Raw genomic sequence first — 19,217 nt, 5'->3', positions numbered from 1 at the left:
GTTCCATAAGAAATACATTAGCCAGAGATTTATCGACTAGAAGCGCAAGAATTTCTAGAATTGAAACAGGGTCGCATGACTGTGACAGAATATGAATGGAAATTTGTGAGACTCAATCGATATGCCTGAGAGTGTGTTTCAATCGAAGCCATAGTGTGTAAAATATTTGAAGATGGGTTGAACGAAGACGTTAAACTGCTAGTTGGCATACTTGAAATAAAAGAGTTTGTATTACTGGTTGAGCAAGCATGCAAAGCCGAAGAGCTTGGGAAAGAGAAAAGAAAAGCTAACTTTGAAGCTAGAGATTTGCGTAAAAGATCGTCCGGTAAAAGTTTTCAATCGATATCAAAGAGATTCTGGATGATTCTAGCGGTTCAAAAGCTACTGCAAGTTATACTAGACGTGATCGAGATAGACCACCTGTGAGCTCGAGAGCTACCTCAGTAGCTAGTGTTGGTAATGTTAGATCGAATCAACCCGAGTGTAAACATTGTGGTAAACGAAATCCCAGCAGTTGTAAATTGCATGATCGGGCCTGTTTTAAATGTGGATCGACGAATCATTTTGTTCATGAATTCCCTGAGTTAACTAAACAAAACACAGTACAAAATGCAAGACTAAGTAACATGTCAACTCAAGGTAGACCGCCCAGAAATACGGCTAATGTGAGTAGCAGTCAGAGAGGAACTAAAGACACAACAGTTCGATCTGAGGCTCACGCACCTGCCAGAGCTTATGTTATACGTGCTCGCAAGGAGGCTTCATCCTCAGATGTTATTACTGGTACAGTCACTCTCTAGGATACTAGTGTAATTGCATTGATTGATCCTGGTTCGACTCATTCTTATGTGTGTGAGACTTTAGTATTCAATAAGACTTTGCCTGTTGATTCTACTTAGTTTATGATTAGAGTATCGAACCCCTTGGGCCGGTATGTTATTGTTGATAAACTGTGTAAGAATTGTCCTTTGATGATTCGAGATTCATGTTTTCCGGATCATTTGATGTTGTTGCCATTTGATAAGTTCAATATAATTCTGGGTATGGACTGGTTGACTTTGCACGATGCTGTCGTAAATTACAAAAGAAAGACTATTGATTTATAGTGCCAAAATGATGAGATTATTCGGATTGAATCTAATGATCTGAATGGTTTACCGATAGTGATATCTTCGATGTTAGCTCAGAAGTATGTGAGAAAGGGTTGTGAAGCTTACTTTGCATATGTGCTTGATAGTAAAGTGACCGAAAGAAAGATTAAATCTGTACCAATTGTGTGCGAATATCTGAATGTGTTTCCTGAAGAATTGTCGGCTTTGCCACCTATCTGAGAAGTAGAATTTGGTATTAAGTTAATGTCGGGGATGACTCTGATATCGATAGCTCCATACAAAATGGCACCTACTGAATTAAAAGAATTGAAAGCTCAGTTGTAAGAATTGACAGATAGAGGTTTTGTACAACGGAGTTTCTCTCTTTGGGGTGCACCAGTTTTATTTGTGAAAAAGAAAGATGGAACTATTAGAATGTGTATCGACTATAGACAGCTCAATAAGGTGACTATAAAGTATAAATATCCATTTCCATAGATTGACAACCTGTTTGATCAACTGAAAGAGGCTACAGTGTTTTCAAAGATAGATTTGAGATCAGGTTACTATCAGTTGCGAGTTAAAGACTCTAATGTGCCAAAGACTGCCTTTAGAACGAGGTACGGACATTATGATTTTCTGGTTATGCCTTTTGAACTTACTAATGCACCTGCCATTTTTATAGATTTGATGAACCAGAACTTCAGACAGTATCTGGATCGATTTGTGGTTGTGTTAATAAATGACATTTTGATCGATTACCGTGATGAAATTAAGCATGCCGACCATTTGAGACTTGTGTTATAAACTTTGGGAGATAAACAATTGTATACGAAGTTCAGTAAATGTGAGTTCTGGTTACGTGAAGTCAGTTTTCTGGGACATGTTGTATCAGCATCGGGTATTCGGGTTGATCCGAGTAAAATTTCAACTATACTTGATTGGAAACCTCTGAGAAATGTTTCTGAAGTTTGAAGTTTTCTGGGACTTGCTGGTTACTATAGGTGGTTCGTGAAAGGTTTCTCTATGATTGCAACACCAATGACGAAGCTATTACAGAAAGATGTTAAATTCGAGTGGTCAAAAAAGTGCCAGAAAAGTTTTGATCAGTTGAAAGCCCTTTTGACCGGAACTCCAATATTAGTTCAGCCAGAATCGGGTAAAGAATTTGTTATCTATAGTGATGCATTAAAGTATCCTATTCAATTCTGAATGGTTCAATGGGCAATGATAAGTTGTGATCAAATGTGTAAAATGAGCTAAAACGATCATGTATGAGTTAGTTGATTACCTATTTGAAAATAAGGTAAGTTGGCTATTTGATATGTGATGCAAATTATATGTAAACATGTATACATTTGTGTAGTATATTCGGATATATGCTATGAATATGTATGTGATGTTATGTTTTGATTCATGAGTATATAAATATACGAGTGTAAACGTACTTGATTATATAATGACATTTTTGGCTTTGAAATTGAAAGATACTTTGTTAATATACATATATACACATTGGGCCATGAATAAATTTATAAGTGAAAGTATATGTTACACATGAAATTGTAACTTTGAGATTTAATGTGATTATAATAGTATAATTTGGTTTAGTTAAAATGAGTTGATTATGTCATTGGGTTGTTTATTTGCTTATGACTTACTAAGCTATGATAGCTTACTGTGTGGGTTTATGTTTACCTATGTTTTATAGATTTTGGAGATTAGTTACGAGCTCGGGGATCATCAGCAAAGTCCATCACACTATCAACCATTTTTGGTATTTTATAAGTTGAAACTTGAACCTATGGCATGTATAAGCTAGGATATATTTGGTTATGCTTGAAGTTGTGTATATATTAAGCTATGCGAAAATGGCTAATTGCTATGAGAGTATATAAAACTTTAATCAAGTTTATATGTGTTATATGTATTGATGATGGTTGGTGAATTTGGATGTGGTTTGATTGAATAGACCATCGTATATACTTAAGTATAAATTATGCTTGTTTTGTTACTTTTGATTTATGATTCGACATTTATATATATATATGTTATGGTGCTTGGTCATGTGTTTTGGTAATAGGGTAAATAATGGATGTTTCTTGAGTTATAATATGTAATATATTAGTTAAGTAAAATGCATGTCATATATATGTGGTGTACTTGGTATATGCTCACGGTTTAAAGTAATGATATGTATGGCTTATGATCATTCATTATGGTAAGCTTGTCAAATTGACATGTTTTCGTTTTAGTTGAACTTTATGATTTAGCTTAAACAAGGTAAACATAGTTGATGGACATGTATATATATATATATATATATTTCGATTGTGGTTTAATGTTGGCATATTAGCGATATATGATATGTATTATGAATAGTTCAAGTTACCAAGCTTAATATAAAGTATATATATTTGTGATGTTGTTATATGATTTTGTAAAGGGGTAATGATAAGCATATTGTGTATTCGGCCATGTTACTAAAATATTTTAGAAGCGTTTTTATGGCGTATTTAATGTGATGGATTAGTATGATTCTTGTGTAAATATGTTTAGTGATTGAAAGTATGACCATTTAAATAGTATAAAGAAATGTTAAGTTAGTGCTTATAATCAAATAGTCATAAGTAAAATAAGTGTATTCACCAATGGTATGAACATGAGTATTTGGTTATGTGAATGTTAATTATGTATGATAATCAGCATACGAATAAGGTGTACAATGGGTTGTATTCTGTGCTCATTTAATGGTTTATAGTGGTATGCTAAAATGTGCATTATATATATATATATATTGCATTAAAGTTATGTTCGGGCATGTAGTAATGATATTAAGGTTGCATATGTGTTTGAACATTAATTAGTGTGTAATGGAATGTTTGGTTTTTAATATGCGTAAATGTAAAGTTCTTTAAATGATATGTTTGATATTTAATAAATTAATTATATATATATTAGCATGTATTTGATATGTGTGTCTGAGTGTCTTAAGGTATGCGCATGGAATTTGTTATGTATTAGGATATGTAATAATTCAATTATTTGAAAGCTATAAAGGAAATGTAATTATGATTCGTATAATTGAGTTTATATTACCTTAAACATGAATAGTAACATTTGACTCTCTTAAGGTGTGTGGTTCGGTAATGTTTCATAACCCTAATCCAGCAACGGATACAGGTTAGGTGTGTTATTATGAATATGTTAAAGTATTGGTGTAGAAGGAAGACAAAATGGGTGAGAAATGTGGCTTGAAAAATAGCCTATTTTTGTCCACATGGATAGAGACACGGGTGTGTGTCTCAGCCGTGTGTGGGACATAGCCTAGCAAATGGGCGTGTGACCTGGCCTTGCGTCCCCTGCATCTTTAAAATGTCAAAACAGAACACTCAGAATTGATCACATGGCCTGGCACACGGGCATATGCCTTGGCCGTTTGACCCCTGCATCTACACACGGTCTAACACACGGGTATGTGACCTGACCGTGTAACCTAAGTCAGAGAGTTACACGGCCTGAGACATGGGTGTGTCCCTGGCTGTGTGAACCACACGGTTTGATCACATGGGCGTTTGCCCCCTACACATAGAAAAAATTTTGATATTTTGCGAAAAATTTCTCTGGGTACCCAGTTTAGTCCCTACTCGTTTCTAATGCATATTTTGGACCTCGAGGGTTCATATAAGGGACTTTATGATTGATTTCTAATATGAATACTTTATGAAGTAGAATATCTATTATCTGATCTGTAAATTTTGGTAATGCTCTATAATCCTGTTTCGGCAATGGATTCGGGTTAGCGGTGTTACAAAAACTATTGGCCACAGGTTTATTAGGGAAGTTGAATATCCAGAGTTGCTTTCGAATGTAGTGATGGTAAAGAAGCCAAGCGGTAAGTGAAGAATGTGTATAGACTTCACCAATCTCAACAAGGCTTGTCCAAAAGATAGTTTCCCTCTTTCTTTGATTGATAGACTTGTAGACGCATATTCTAGTAACAAATTCATGAGCTTTATGGATGATTTCTCTGGATATAATTAGATCTCCATAGTTCATGAAGACAAGGAGAAAACAACTTTTGTTATAGAAGAAGGTTTATTTTGCTATCGTGTGATGGCTTTTGGTTTAAAAAATGCAGGTGCAACTTACCAGAGCATTATCAGAGATTATAGATCAGATAAAAAACATTTCACATTTATACAGTATTCATATCAAAAATCGATCATTAAGACCCTTATAAGAGCCCTCGAGGCCTAAAATATGCATTACAAGTAAGTTGGGACTAAATCAAAAACTCAGAGAATTTTTTATGAAAATTACAAAATTTTCCTAGGTGTTGGGGACACATGCCCGTGTGGTCAGGCCGTGTGGGCATTCGATGTGAAGCACACGGCCATGCCCCAGCCCATGTTCAAATTAGGGTAGCTACTAACTTGGGTCACACGGCAAGCCACAAGCCGTGTGCTAGGCCGTGTGGACAATTTTAATTTTCAAAAATAGGTGCAGGATCCACACGGCCAAGACACACGCCCTTGTCTCTGCCCGTGTGACCAATTCTGAGCATTCTATTTCTATATTTTTTTAAGAAGCAAGGGACACATGGCCAAATCACACGCCCATGCGCATGGTCGTGTGGCACACATGGCTGAGACATACAGTCGTGTCTCTGCCTATATGGACAAAATAAAACCATTTATAAGTCTTATTTCTCACCCAAATATGTCTTCCACTTACATTGACATTTTAACACATTCTCAAGTCAATACAAAATGTTCAAATCAAGCCAAAACTGAGTCTTATGTATGACTTATCATTTCCTATGTTCAAGTGTTTAAACTTACCAAATACTCATATATATACATATAAGTATGTTTTCTCATTTATGCTCACTTAAAGCCATTTATCATTAGGTTTATATGCTTTTCATCACACAATCATGTCAAACAAATCAAACATAATAAGGCCTTATAGAATTTTCATCAAAATATGCTTAATACTAGCCATTCCAATGGCTAGTTACAACCAAAGCAATATCATGCCATCATTGGCCAAACTAACCTATACATGCCATTATAACCAGAATTAATTTTTACCATTTCCACCAAATGGGCCAATGGATATTGTGAAATATCTCTGCCAAGCTTCCAACCCAATGAGCTTCTGAATTCCTTTAAAGAAGGGAAATTAAAAATAGTGTAAGCTTTTAAGCTTAGTAAGTTTGTATAACCAAGAATTTAACTTACCACTATTTTATAAACATAAGGTAAACATACATTTCACTCCCATGTTGTGTTGGCCAAGTGCCTAAACACATATCCTCATGAACCATGTTAGTCACTATAATCCATATAATAGTTTAAATTCACGAATGTATGTAGTCATCAAGCAAGATTCATACACATTTTTCTTCCATAACATTTTTCAATATATCATGAATGAACAAAATCATCAAGCATATTCCACATTCATGTATCAAATACATCATGTTTTAATATATCATGTGATATCATTTCCATATACTTCAGGCTTGGTACCAATAATAGTTTGTTTTGAACTCAGATTAATCATATATTTTTCATGAATAACAAAAAACATGTATGAGTTCAACATTAATCAGATTTTCATATTCATATACTTTCCTCATCATATGTTCAAATACCATGTACAAGTCATGCTTATATAATTAATGTATATGCTTGTAATAATTCATTTCATGTCAAGATTTTGCCCGTTGAACCATTTAAAATATCAATGGATACAGAGGTAGTACACTCGGAGTGTACAAATCTATAATCTATCAACTCATATTCAGGGGTACCCATTAGGGGACATAATTAGGAAGCACTCTCTCGAGCCATGTAACAGGAAGCTCACAAAGAGCCATATCGAGAAGCTTATCCAGGCTAAATTAGGAATGCTCATAAGAGCCATAAACAGGAAGTTCAAAAAGAACTTTTAACCTGGAAGCTCGTGAAGAGCCTATCAAGAATGCTCACAAAGAGCCATGTAACAGGAGCTCCGGATAGCCATATATCAAGGAGTTCAAGTGAGCCACATCAGGATGCTCACGAAGAGCTGTGTTTGTGTCTGCAACATATGCAGGATCACAACCGATCTTATAATAGGACGCTCACAAAGAGTTGCAGTAGTCCACAACACATGCAGGACTACTACCGATCAGGATGCTAGCAGAACTATATAATAGGAAGCTCAAGAAGATTAATAACATGATTCTTGTAAGAGCTATGGTGTGTTCACAACATATGCTGAACCGCAACTAATATGGGAAATCCTATATCCATCGAATTTCATTATTTCAAACGGGACTTAACTTTTTCCAGGCACTTTCAGATATGTGATCAATTTCATATATTCATAGTATTTATACAATTCACATATACACAACATTCAATTCAAACATATAAATATACATAATTTAGTTAAACGAACATACCTTAACAAATGTTTGTGTACATAATATCTACTAATCTGATATTTTCTCTTCTCCTCGTTCTAACTCTGAATTTGCTTTATCCAGATCTATACGAGTAAATTTAACATCAATTCATGTTCATTCCAATTCAATTAACATCTTTGGCAAAATTACTGTTTTGCCTCTAAGCTTTTAATAAATGATAATTTCATCTTTAGGCTTAGAAAATGTAATTCATGCAATTTGATCCTTATTTCAAGCCTAACCAAATTTTACATATTACAATAACAACCCATGAATTTCACAAAAATCAAAATTTTTCCATGGGTTTTACATCTTTACAATTTAGTCCCTAAATCACAATTTCATCAAAATTATCTTTGTAAAAGTTGTTTATCTATCAACAACCTTTCATTTTCTACTATAAATTTCAAAATTTCAGCATTTACATCAATAGAAAAATTTCTATACTTTGATATCTTTACAAATTAATCCCCAAAATAGATAGATTAAACTATTCTGATCTCGTAAATATAAAAATTACTAAAAACGGGACAAGATTACTTACCCAATTAAGCCAAGAAAGCTTGCTTTCTCTTTCCTAGGTTCCATGTACTTTTGGGGAAGAAAATGATAATAATAATATTATATTTCCATTTAATTATTATATCATCTTTTATTTTTCCTACTTTCCAATTTATTCCTTTTCTTTTTCTAATTTTCATGGATGATTAATCATAAATATCTACTAACTTTTCTTAGTGGTCTATTTGCCATATAAGGACCTCTAATTTTGAATTCCATAGCTATTTGATACATATAGCTACTAGAAATCAATTTTTGCATTTTATGCAATTTGGTCCTTTCATCAAATTAGATATGTAACCAGTAAAATTTCTTAACGAAATTTTCACATGACAATTCTATAATTTTTTAGATCATAAAATAATATGAAAATAATTTATTGTTTAAACTCAGATTTGTGGTCCCGAAACCCTTTGGTTTGGTTTCTTGAAGCAGGCGATTCTGAGGACATGTTAGTAAAGGGCTCCACTCTCTCTAAGCACGTTGATAGTTTTTTAGAAGCATTTGCAGTATTGTGAGCTCACCAAATGAGGCTAAACCTGGATAAGTGCGCTTTTGGGGTCTGAGCTAGTACGTTTTGGGGATTTGTGGTATCAAAAAAAGGAATCAAAGCGAACCTCGAGAAGATTTAAGCCATCCTGGGGATGCCCCCTCAAAAAACAATAAAAGATATTCAATGGTTGAGTGGTACGGTGGTCACGCTCAACAGATTTGTGACGCGAATGGCTGACAAGTGCTTACCTTCCTTTAAGGCCCTGTGTGTGACAGCCCAAAATTGACCCTAGTCGGGATGTGGTTTCGGGACCACAAAACCGAGGCATAAAAATAATTTAAAATTTATTTTGATGCCTATGATATGTGTTAGTTTGTATGTGACATTTCTGATGTTTCGATTTAGAGTTATAAAGGTGAATTTCACTAGAAAGGACCTAGTAGTAAACTTTGAAAGTGTGATTGGGAAATGTGTGATGACTTGTTGATAATGCATGCAAAAATAAAGGATTTGCATGTCAAATTTCCCCAACATGTAGTGGCGGCCATGACAAGGGTGTATGGGTTAAACATGTCATGAAACATGTTTTGTTGATGCATTAGGGAGAAATGATAAAATAAAGAGTATGGGTAAGTAAAGAATGAAAAAAAATGTGTGTGAGTGTGGTATCTTCTCCCCATTGCCGTGAGTTGTAGAGGAGAAAAGGAAAAATTTTGTTCATCCATTTTCTCTTCTTTGGCCGAAAATACTAAGGAAAAAGGAAGGATTTTTGCTTCATGCTTGGTTTAGAAGAGAACTAGAAGGAGATTCGCTATAATTGCATCAAGATTAAGGTATGTTTGAGGTTGTGTCATGAGGTTCATGCTTGTTTTGGTTGCTAACTTGATGTGCATGTTAGCCATGGTTCAAATCCTTGTTATGCCATGAAAATGGTATTTGGCCAAGGTTGATATTGTGTTAAAGCCATTGCATGCTAAATGTGAAGCTTGTTGATGATGCATGTAATGATGGATTGACTACTCTTGAAAATTCTTTTAGTATTCTTGAGTAGGACATTGAATTCTTTGTTTAACCATGACTAAAGTTAAAAGGGTATGGTTGTGATGTATTCGCCATGGTGCATTCATGAGCATGATTTATGCTTGTTACTTGATTGGTAAAATTTGTGTTTGGATGGGTATGAACCCTTGAGATTGACCATGCACCTATATATATATATATATGTTTGCACATGATGTGTTGGAATGACATATATACTACCTCAAAGTATGTATTTTCATGTGATTGTGTTTTGATTATGAAGCAAATGATAGATGTGTATTGAGCTACAATATGTAAAGCATTAGCTAGTAAAATGTGTGCCATGCATGTGTGGTATTAAACATGTAATTGGCCTCAACATCAACATGCATAATCGGCCCATGAATGAGTACCTAAGAGGTTGTGTTGTTCGGCCATGAGTAAGCATGTTGAAGGCTTTGTGTGTTGAGTCGATTCATGAATTCCATACTTATGTGACTTTAATGTCTAGTGAATATATGTGGACTAAGTGCCTTGAGTTCCTCTTTTTGATACTCAAATGATTGAATCAATTTATTTGCTAAATTAAGCTCAAGAGCAAAGAGGGACCAAATCCGATAAAGGGAAGGAAAAAGTAGTCGAATAGCCATCGGAATCATTCGACAACATCCGAGGTAAGTTTTCGAGTATCGAAACTTAGATTTTGATTCGATTGAATGAAGTAATAAGCAATCGAAATTGTGCCCTTGTATATGGCCATTGAGCGAAATGATATTTTGATTAAGTAAAATGTGCATAAAAGTTTGTTATGAAATTGAAACAAAGATGTGAATGAATGTGCGAATTGTGATATCGGGCTAAGCCCAAGGCAATTGTGCGATTGTGATATCGGGCTAAGCCCGAAGGCAATTGTGCGAGCTATGATATCGGGCTAAGCCCGAAGGCAATGTGCGAGTTGTGATATCTGGTTAAGTCTCGAAGGCGTTTGTGCGGGTTACCATAACCGGGCTATGTCCGAAGGTGTTTTGAGCAGTAGCTATATCCGGATAAACTCCGAAGGTATGTGATTTGAAGTTTATAAGCTGCTGGAAAATTTTCAGTTAATGCACTTGTGAAATTCCCAACAACAAGGTATGTTTTGTGTGTGCTTTGCACACTATGAGTAAGTGCGTATGAATATTCGCTCTAATGATAAATGAGCTATCGGCATTAACTAGGCCGTTATTTGTGTATGAATATAAGAGTTGGGATTGTGAAGTAAGCGTGTCTTTGAGAAATTGTGCATATGAATTATTGTTTAGCTACTTGAATGCTATGCTTTGGTTGTGTGTATATTATGGCTCGAAACTTACTAAGCATAAATTGCTTACTCCGTTTCTTTGTTTCTCTGTTTATAGATTTTGCTCGTTAGCGATCGGATTCGGGATCATAGAAGTTGAAGTCAACCACACTATCAAAGCCCTTTTTGGTACTCCTTTAGTTGAGTTTTGGATATGGCATGTATAGGACTACCCTCGGTTGTTTTAAGTACTTGTGATGTATATGTGTACGGCCATGCGAAAATGGTTCGTAATAGTGGAGTATGGAATTAGACCATTTGTGGTTTGTAATTATATATGGTTTCATGATGTGATTATGGATTGGAATGGGAGTGTTGGTCACATGATCAGCCATTGGAATGGCTAAATATGATCATATGTGGACCCATGTATGGCAAGACCATAGTTGGCCCATGGAGACTACAAATTAGGTAAAGCCTACCTTAAAAACAGATGCTACCAGCTGCAGTGACGTGGTTTTGAAAAATCACCAAAATTTGTTGGAATGGTATTAAATGGTGAATAAATTATGAAATCTAACCTTGACGAGTCTATTTTCATATGAAAGTAACGAAACGATCATATGAATAGTATACCGAGAGATATTAAAATTCTCGTGAGACAGGGCCAGAACGGTTTCTGGGTCCCCTGTCGCGACTTTGAAAATTTACCATAAATTATCCAGAATGAATTAGAAGTCATGCCTTATATGTGCAGATTCTTTTTTTAGTCTAGTTTCATTAGAAACAAACGGCATCAGTATTGAAACCCTGTACAGAGATATATTCAAGTTGTAACGCGCAAAGGTCAGTGTAGTCGACCCCTGTAACATGGGCGACTTTAACTAATAAACTGTACCAATTGGCCCGACCAAAAATTCTAGAAATAAATCTAGGGATGGATATATGAGTCTAAATTCAGGAAAAATTTACAGAATCAGTTTCCGAGTTTTGTAACTCGAGATATGCTTTTTAAGGCAACAGTGACGCAGTTTTCCAGCTTGCCTGGGAATGTCAAGTTGGTCGGTGCTATAAGTGGTTTTGGCTTGTTAACCCCTCGTGTCCGACACCGGCAACGGTCTCGGGTTCGGGGTGTTACACTGTGCACCTCTTTTCCTAGATAGAGGATGCCAAACAGCTTTTAAGAAACTCAAAGAGTACCTCACATTCTCTCCGTTATTGATGTCACCTTGTGAAGGAGTGACCATTTATCTGTACCTCGCCATGTCTAAGGAAACTGTGGCAGTTGTCTTGCTCAAGGTAGAAGGTGTTTGACAATTTCCCGTATACTATATCGATAAGGTGCTGCAACATAGCGAACTCAGGTACACAAAAGTTGAAAAACTCATTTATTCTTTAATTACTGCAGCTCGCAAGCTGCAACCATACTTTCAAGCCCATCCTGTGGTAGTTATGACAAATCAGCCCATCAAAGAAATTTTGTCTAAACCTGACACCTTCAGAAGAGTAACCAAATGGAGTATAGAGCTTGCCAAGTTTGGTATAGAGTTCCCACCGCGAACTGCGATAAAGGGGCAAGTTTTGGTTGACTTCATGGTTAAATGCTCTATTTGAGGCACCCACCAACTCCTCAGGTAACCCAGTTCTTAAATGATAAACTCTATATTACTTAATAAAAAAAATAATATATTTAAATTGTAATCTTCTACAAGTCTCAATGGCAGTCTTTGGTCTACTACGTTACTTCTATAATAACTTATAACAAATTTCCAATTTGTACTAAAATTTCTTTTCCATCTATTACATGCAACATAGTAGTTAATCTACCACAGGAAGAAACTGTGACCACCGAAAAATCAAAAGATTGGTTGATTTATGTCAATAGATCTATGGCAAAGACTGGATCAAGAATAGGAGTACTCTTGGTGGATCCCAAAGGAAACGACTGGATTAGATGTCTAATAATGCTGTAGAGTACGAGGCGTTGGTATCAGGATTGTAGTTAGCTCGCCAGCATGGAGTGAGAGAGCTTGTTGTTCATACAAATTCCCAATTGGTCATCAAACAGTTGAACGGTGACTATGAGGTCAATGAGTCAAGGTTGAAGAAGTACCAATCAATTGCAACCCAATTGCTAGCGGGGTTTGATAAGGTACAAGTAAAACAAGTCCTAAGGAGTGATAACACACGAGCAGACGCTCTGTCTAAGCTAGCATATTCCCTTGTCATCGAGCAAAGTGGAAAGATTCTAATAGAGCACAGGGAAGCTCTAAGTTACGATACACTCCAAGTATATGATATAGATCAAGAAGACACATGGATGACTCCTATAGTTCACGTATTGCAAGGGACAAATGACTACTTAGACAAAAAAAAAAAAAACTCGCAAAAGTGAAATGTAAAGTCGCTAGGTATGTATATCTTGTTATGTGTTGCACATATCTCAATAATATAATTCCATGAACTAAATAATTCGATATTGAATGATTAGCCATTAAATTATATGATTACATAGCAACTTAAAGTGATTTATTTTGTTCTACAATTGCTGGGTATACCCTTTTAGAGTGTGTAATGTATAAAAAAGGATTCTTACAGCTACTGCCGCGATGTCTGACACCATCAAAAACTGAATATGTGATGCAAGAGATTCACAAAGGCATTTGTGGCAAACACTTGGGTGGATAGATTGCTCCCCCAAAAAATCTTTAGGTAAGGATATTACTAGCCCACAGTTTAGAAAGATTCACATGAGCTAGTTCGCACATGAACTAGTTCGCACATGTGATTCTTGCCAAGGTACTCCTAGATACAGTTATAGTGAGCAAAATCTCTTTAGATTATGTCAAGCCCTTGGCCCTTTGCAACTTAGGGAGTTGACATCCTTGGCCCATTCCCCATAGCCACAACACAGAAGAAATTCATAGTGGTCGCGGTGAACTACTTCACTAAATGGATTGAAGTTGAGGCTTTGACAACTATCACTGAGAGGCAAATGGAATCTTTCCTTTGGAAATCGATTTGTAGCTTTGGTGTACCATGTTTGATAATCACAAACAATGGTACACAATTCCATGGGAAATTCAAGAACTTTTGTGCTAATCTTCATATCTCCTAGGCTTAAAGCTCTGTGAAAACTCCCCAAACTATTAAGAATATTTTGACAGCTTTGAAGAAGAAAATAGGTGAGGCTAAAGGTGCCTGATTAGAGGAACTATATGGAATTTTATGAGCCCTGCGAACATCCCCTCACACTACAACAGGAGAGACAACATTCTCGATGGTTTACGACGTAGAAGTAGTGATTTCTGCTAAGATTGGCATACACTCATATAGACTAACATACTTCGATAAAAATGTCAACCAAGAAGCTATGAAGCTTAACCTTGATTGCATTGATGAGATTAGAGAAGCAGCAAAAATCAGGAACGTGGCATGTGCTCAGCAACTAGCTCGCTACTATAATTCCAAGGTAAAAAACAAACAGTTTCAAGTTGGTGACCTTATGCTCAGAAACACTAAAGCCAGCCTTCGAGTTTCACAATAAGGAAAGATGGCCCCAAGATGGGAGGGACCGTACAAATTTGTGGTAAAAATAGATTATTAAGTGTACAAATTGGCGAAACTAGATAGCGCAACTCTACCGCTCACATGGAATGCTCGCCATCTTAAAAAGTATTGTATGTAATTATGATACTTTAATGAAAAGATGTTCTTTTAATAGTATATTTACTTTATATGATCCTCCTCCCAAAAAATAGTTAGAAAGAGCTAAGACTCCTCCCAGTTATGATCTTAGAGCTCACAAGTTTAATACCGCAGCCCAACAATAGTTAGAGAGCTAAGGTTCCCAAATATGATCTTAGGGCTCACAGGTTTAATACCGCAACCCCCAAAAATAGTTAACGAGAGCTAAAGCTCTCAGCTATGATCTTGGGGCTCACAGATTCAATATTGTAAACCTTAAAAAAATAGTTAGAAAGAGCTAAGGCTCCAAGCTGTGATCTTAGGGCTCGCAAGTTCAATACTACAACCCCTAAAAATAGTTAATGAGAGCTAAGGCTCCTAGCTGTGATCTTATGGCTAGCAGGTTCAATACCATAGCCCCCCAAAATAGTTAGTGAAAGTTAAGGCTCCTAGTTGTGATCTAAAGGCTCGCAGGTTCAACACCACAGCCCCTAAAATAGTTAGTGCAAGCTGAAGCTCCTAACTATAGCTTTAAAGATCGTAGGTTTAAAACCACAGCCTTTAAAATAGTTAGTGCAAGTTGAAGCTGTCAGTTGTAGCTTTAAGTCTCGTAAATTCAACATCGCAAATTCAATCTTGTTAAAATTCGACCCAAATGGTCGTCATCGCCATAAAGCATGTGTGGCCATGATCACCCTTCAGAGACCGCACCTAATGCCTCAACAACTTCTCTACTGTCACCCCACTTATATCCATTAGGGTTATGACCCTCTAAATAGTATAAGAAAACATTTCTCACAGTTATAACATCTTCAATAACTAGGGAACTGCTAACGTGGAGCCTTCTCAATTGGGCCTCACCTCCATTTGTCCTAATAGTTCACTAGAAGGAGCACATATCCCCTCACGTACAGACCATTCTATAGGAAAGCCAAACCCATCTGCAAGCTTGCATTTCACCCTGATATATTTCCCCCAGTTCAACCGAAGGTTGGACTATCAATTCATAATTATGGTTGGACCTTTCCCGGGGGGGAGAAGTAATGAAAACCCACTAAATTCTCTTGGTTCTAGGCCTTTAATAGATACAGACTCTAGAAAATTGCAAGCTATGGTACTTCATTGTGGCGACAATAGTCAATAAAGTAGGCCACTGCAGTCCACCACGAAATTTTATAGAGTTGAACATGGACAATCTGGTAATCATCAACGAAATGGCAGGTGAACAGATTCAAAGGTAGGTGAAACCCAGCATCCAAAGGCATGGAGGGGGAGCAAGAAACTGCCATCGCTGGTGTCACTAAACCTGTGTGAACCCTTATGAATAGATAATTCATAGGCGAAATTGGGAATATCGATTCCTTGCACACGTAAGGCCTGATGCATCTCTTCGTATTTTGTAATACAGGGGAAAAAATTGGCTTCGACAAGGGTTTTGGAAGCATGATCCCGTGGTGGGTAACGCAGAACTAATTTACCATGAACTCCTCTCATTCTCGAAATGTTTTAGAAGCAGAAAGAAGAAGAAAAAGAGTAGAGGAAATTTAAAATCTAAAACGAGAAGTTACTGAAATTTACCTTGAAGAAAGCTTTGATTGATTTCGGTTGCAAAAAAAAATAAAGATTGTAAGTTTTAGGGTTTTAGAAAACCCTTTTTTTAAAAAAGTCTCTTCCCTCCACATCCTGATGGTTCAAATAAATAAGGGACACCAACGGTCAAATACATGTGAGCACGATTCGTCCCTACACGTGGCGAAGCTGACATAAGGTCATAATAGATGTTGCGTAGTCTACAAGCTATAATAAACACGAAGTGATGGCCTTAAGGAGTGCCACTTTATAACCCTCCTAAGGCCCACTAGGGGGACTAGATTGTCATACAGTAATAGTCACCGACCTGAGACCCAAATAAGCTTCAGGTCACCAACCCACAACCCGACCTGACCCCACCAGATGGATGCACACAAGATGTATAGCGAGAGCACAATTAGGGGAGCTCACGGTATCAACTCGCAGGAGTTGAAGGGAGCTCGAGGTATCGGCTTGTAAGAGTCGAAGAAAATTTGTGGTCCCAGCTCACATACACCCAAGGAGTTCGCATAGAGAGGACCACAAACTCCAACATACGAGTTGGAACGATACACATGTCCAACATGCCCGAGGCCTGCTCAGAGTGTCAGTCCTATAAATAGTGGGGTTAAATCATTAAGTGATAATATGTATAAATATCCTAATGTTTCTTTTAATGGGACACAACAAATTACTCAACAAAACTTAAAAAAAACATATTTTATATTTTGTGGATTTGAACTTCAAAACAGAAATCGAGATAAAAACTAATTTGAGAAATGAGGCTTTGAGAAGGAAACTCTGGGATTTCAACCACAAATTGATTAACAAATAACCTTGTTATTTTATTTTTTTTCATCCATCCCTTTTCAAAAACTCAAAAACTAACAATACAAATCTCCATTTTCATCGAAATCTTTCATTGTCGTTGCTAGTCATTTTCTTTCGTGAAGAACCCAGATCGAAAAAACTGATTGATGCTTAAAGAAAAAGCAAAAGAAGATATGGGTCATAAGAAAAAGCAATTATGGATTGCTGTAGAAGGAGGACGACTTGTATTTCTTAGTAGCATAAATGGACAGATTTTAAGGTGTTAATGGAAAGTAATTAGATGAGATAAAAAAAAATTTGCATAAAAATTAAAATAAATCACACATGAAATATATGTGAATTATTTTTCCAAATGACAAGCTAAATTTAAAATTTACCTATGAATATAGAAATGCAACAATAAAAGGTTTATATAAGAGACGAGATAAAATGGGCACAAGGCTCAAGAGATAACATTAGTGCCATGTTATTTTATCATGATCTCTTGAAAATCGCCAAAAACCGAAGCATTTAATTATTAAAACATTTACTACGTTTAGTTGTTTCATAATAATGTTTTTAAGCTATTTTTTTGAATATTTATTTTTGAAATTATTTATTGACATAATATATATGATAAATAATTTTATGTTAGGATAAAGTATATTTGTACAATAATATAAGTTGTCATATTAACATTGTTAAAAAATAATATATTATTAAAATTTTATTAAAAATAATTTAATTCTTTTGAGTGATTAATAATTAAATTTAGCTAAAAACAATAAGGCCAAATTAAGAAAAATAAACAATAAAAATCACTATATTTTTCAGGTATTAGCATATATATATATTGGTGTAGAAATATAACCTCCTAACCTGTATAATGGGCACCAATATTTTTATTTATAGAAATTTAGGTAAAAAATTTTAAACGAGGTATGGATAATGCCCTCACTCGGAAAGGAAAAGATTCTGTTTCTAAATTAAATCTCAGCACTCAAAGGATCATGCTTTAGTTTAAGGGAAAAAACAAGTTATAGCTTAGAAGTGAAAATTTGATATCGGCTTAAGCCGAGTTTGAGTTTAAAACTTCAGAATTTGCTAAAATGGTAATATTATGACATCATGGATGGAGACCTTAGTGTTTCTTTATCTAACCCAATCTTTACTAAAATCAAATTATATATTTCTTGATTATATATTAATTTTTTGTGTATAACTTTTCAAACTACTGTCCCCCCAACATCTGTCCATGATGAATTGGGTGAATTTAGATAAAAATTTTCGTACTTTAAATTAATCTAAATTTATTTGAATTTAATTTAAATGATAAAAAGTATTTTAAAATTTAAAATTAATTATAAAATTATATAAACTATCAATTAAAATATATTTTTATTATTTTATTATTTTATAATAATAAAATAGACTTATTAAACAACAGAACAAACATAAGTTTGAATTTGAAATTTTTAGAACCGAGCCTCAATTTCGCCATTAGATCTATTCCCCACCAAACTCAAAAACCGAGAGCTTTCATTTTATTTATTTTATTCCATACTTTATAATTCTTTTGTTTAGAAATTAAAGAATGTTGATAATACTAAACAAATCTTTTCATCTACTTTTCATTTTTGTATGATCGTAATTTCAAATATGAAAATTTTAAATAAAAATAGTTTGGTGACGTTTGACCGATGTTATTTTAAATATGGAGGAGGATTTTCAACGTTTACAAGCTAATTAAGTTATTTTCTTGAGTTAATTATGTTTTCTTTATCTATCGGACAAATATCCATTTTATTAGTTGGATTATTGAAAAATAAATATATTGTAAATTTAGATTATTTATATATTATTAAATGATAATTCAGGCTAGATTAACCGATTCTATCTATCCTGGATCTAATTTTGATGAATCTATCACATTGGACATGTCTAGTATAGTTATTAATTACCGAAACAGTTATTAGTTTGAAATTTCTATATTCCTATTACCACTTCTAATTTGAAAACTAAGATATAATATTTGGCCATAACTAGAGATATGTTATCAATTGGAGACTTCATTTTTTTATGGTTTCAGTTTTTAAGTGAATGCTTCTTCCCTTGTAGGCTGTAGCCATAGTGGTGGCAGCATAAACAATATAATCACTATCAAGCTCAATTTATTTATTTATTTTCATAATCATATATTCTTGACCAAAATAAAATAATAGCATTTTTGGGTTCTTCTGGTGAAGG

This window comes from Gossypium arboreum, chromosome 12, assembly GCF_025698485.1.
Source record: "Gossypium arboreum isolate Shixiya-1 chromosome 12, ASM2569848v2, whole genome shotgun sequence".
Classification (NCBI taxonomy): Eukaryota; Viridiplantae; Streptophyta; class Magnoliopsida; order Malvales; family Malvaceae; genus Gossypium; species Gossypium arboreum.
This window is presented reverse-complemented; position numbering follows the sequence as displayed.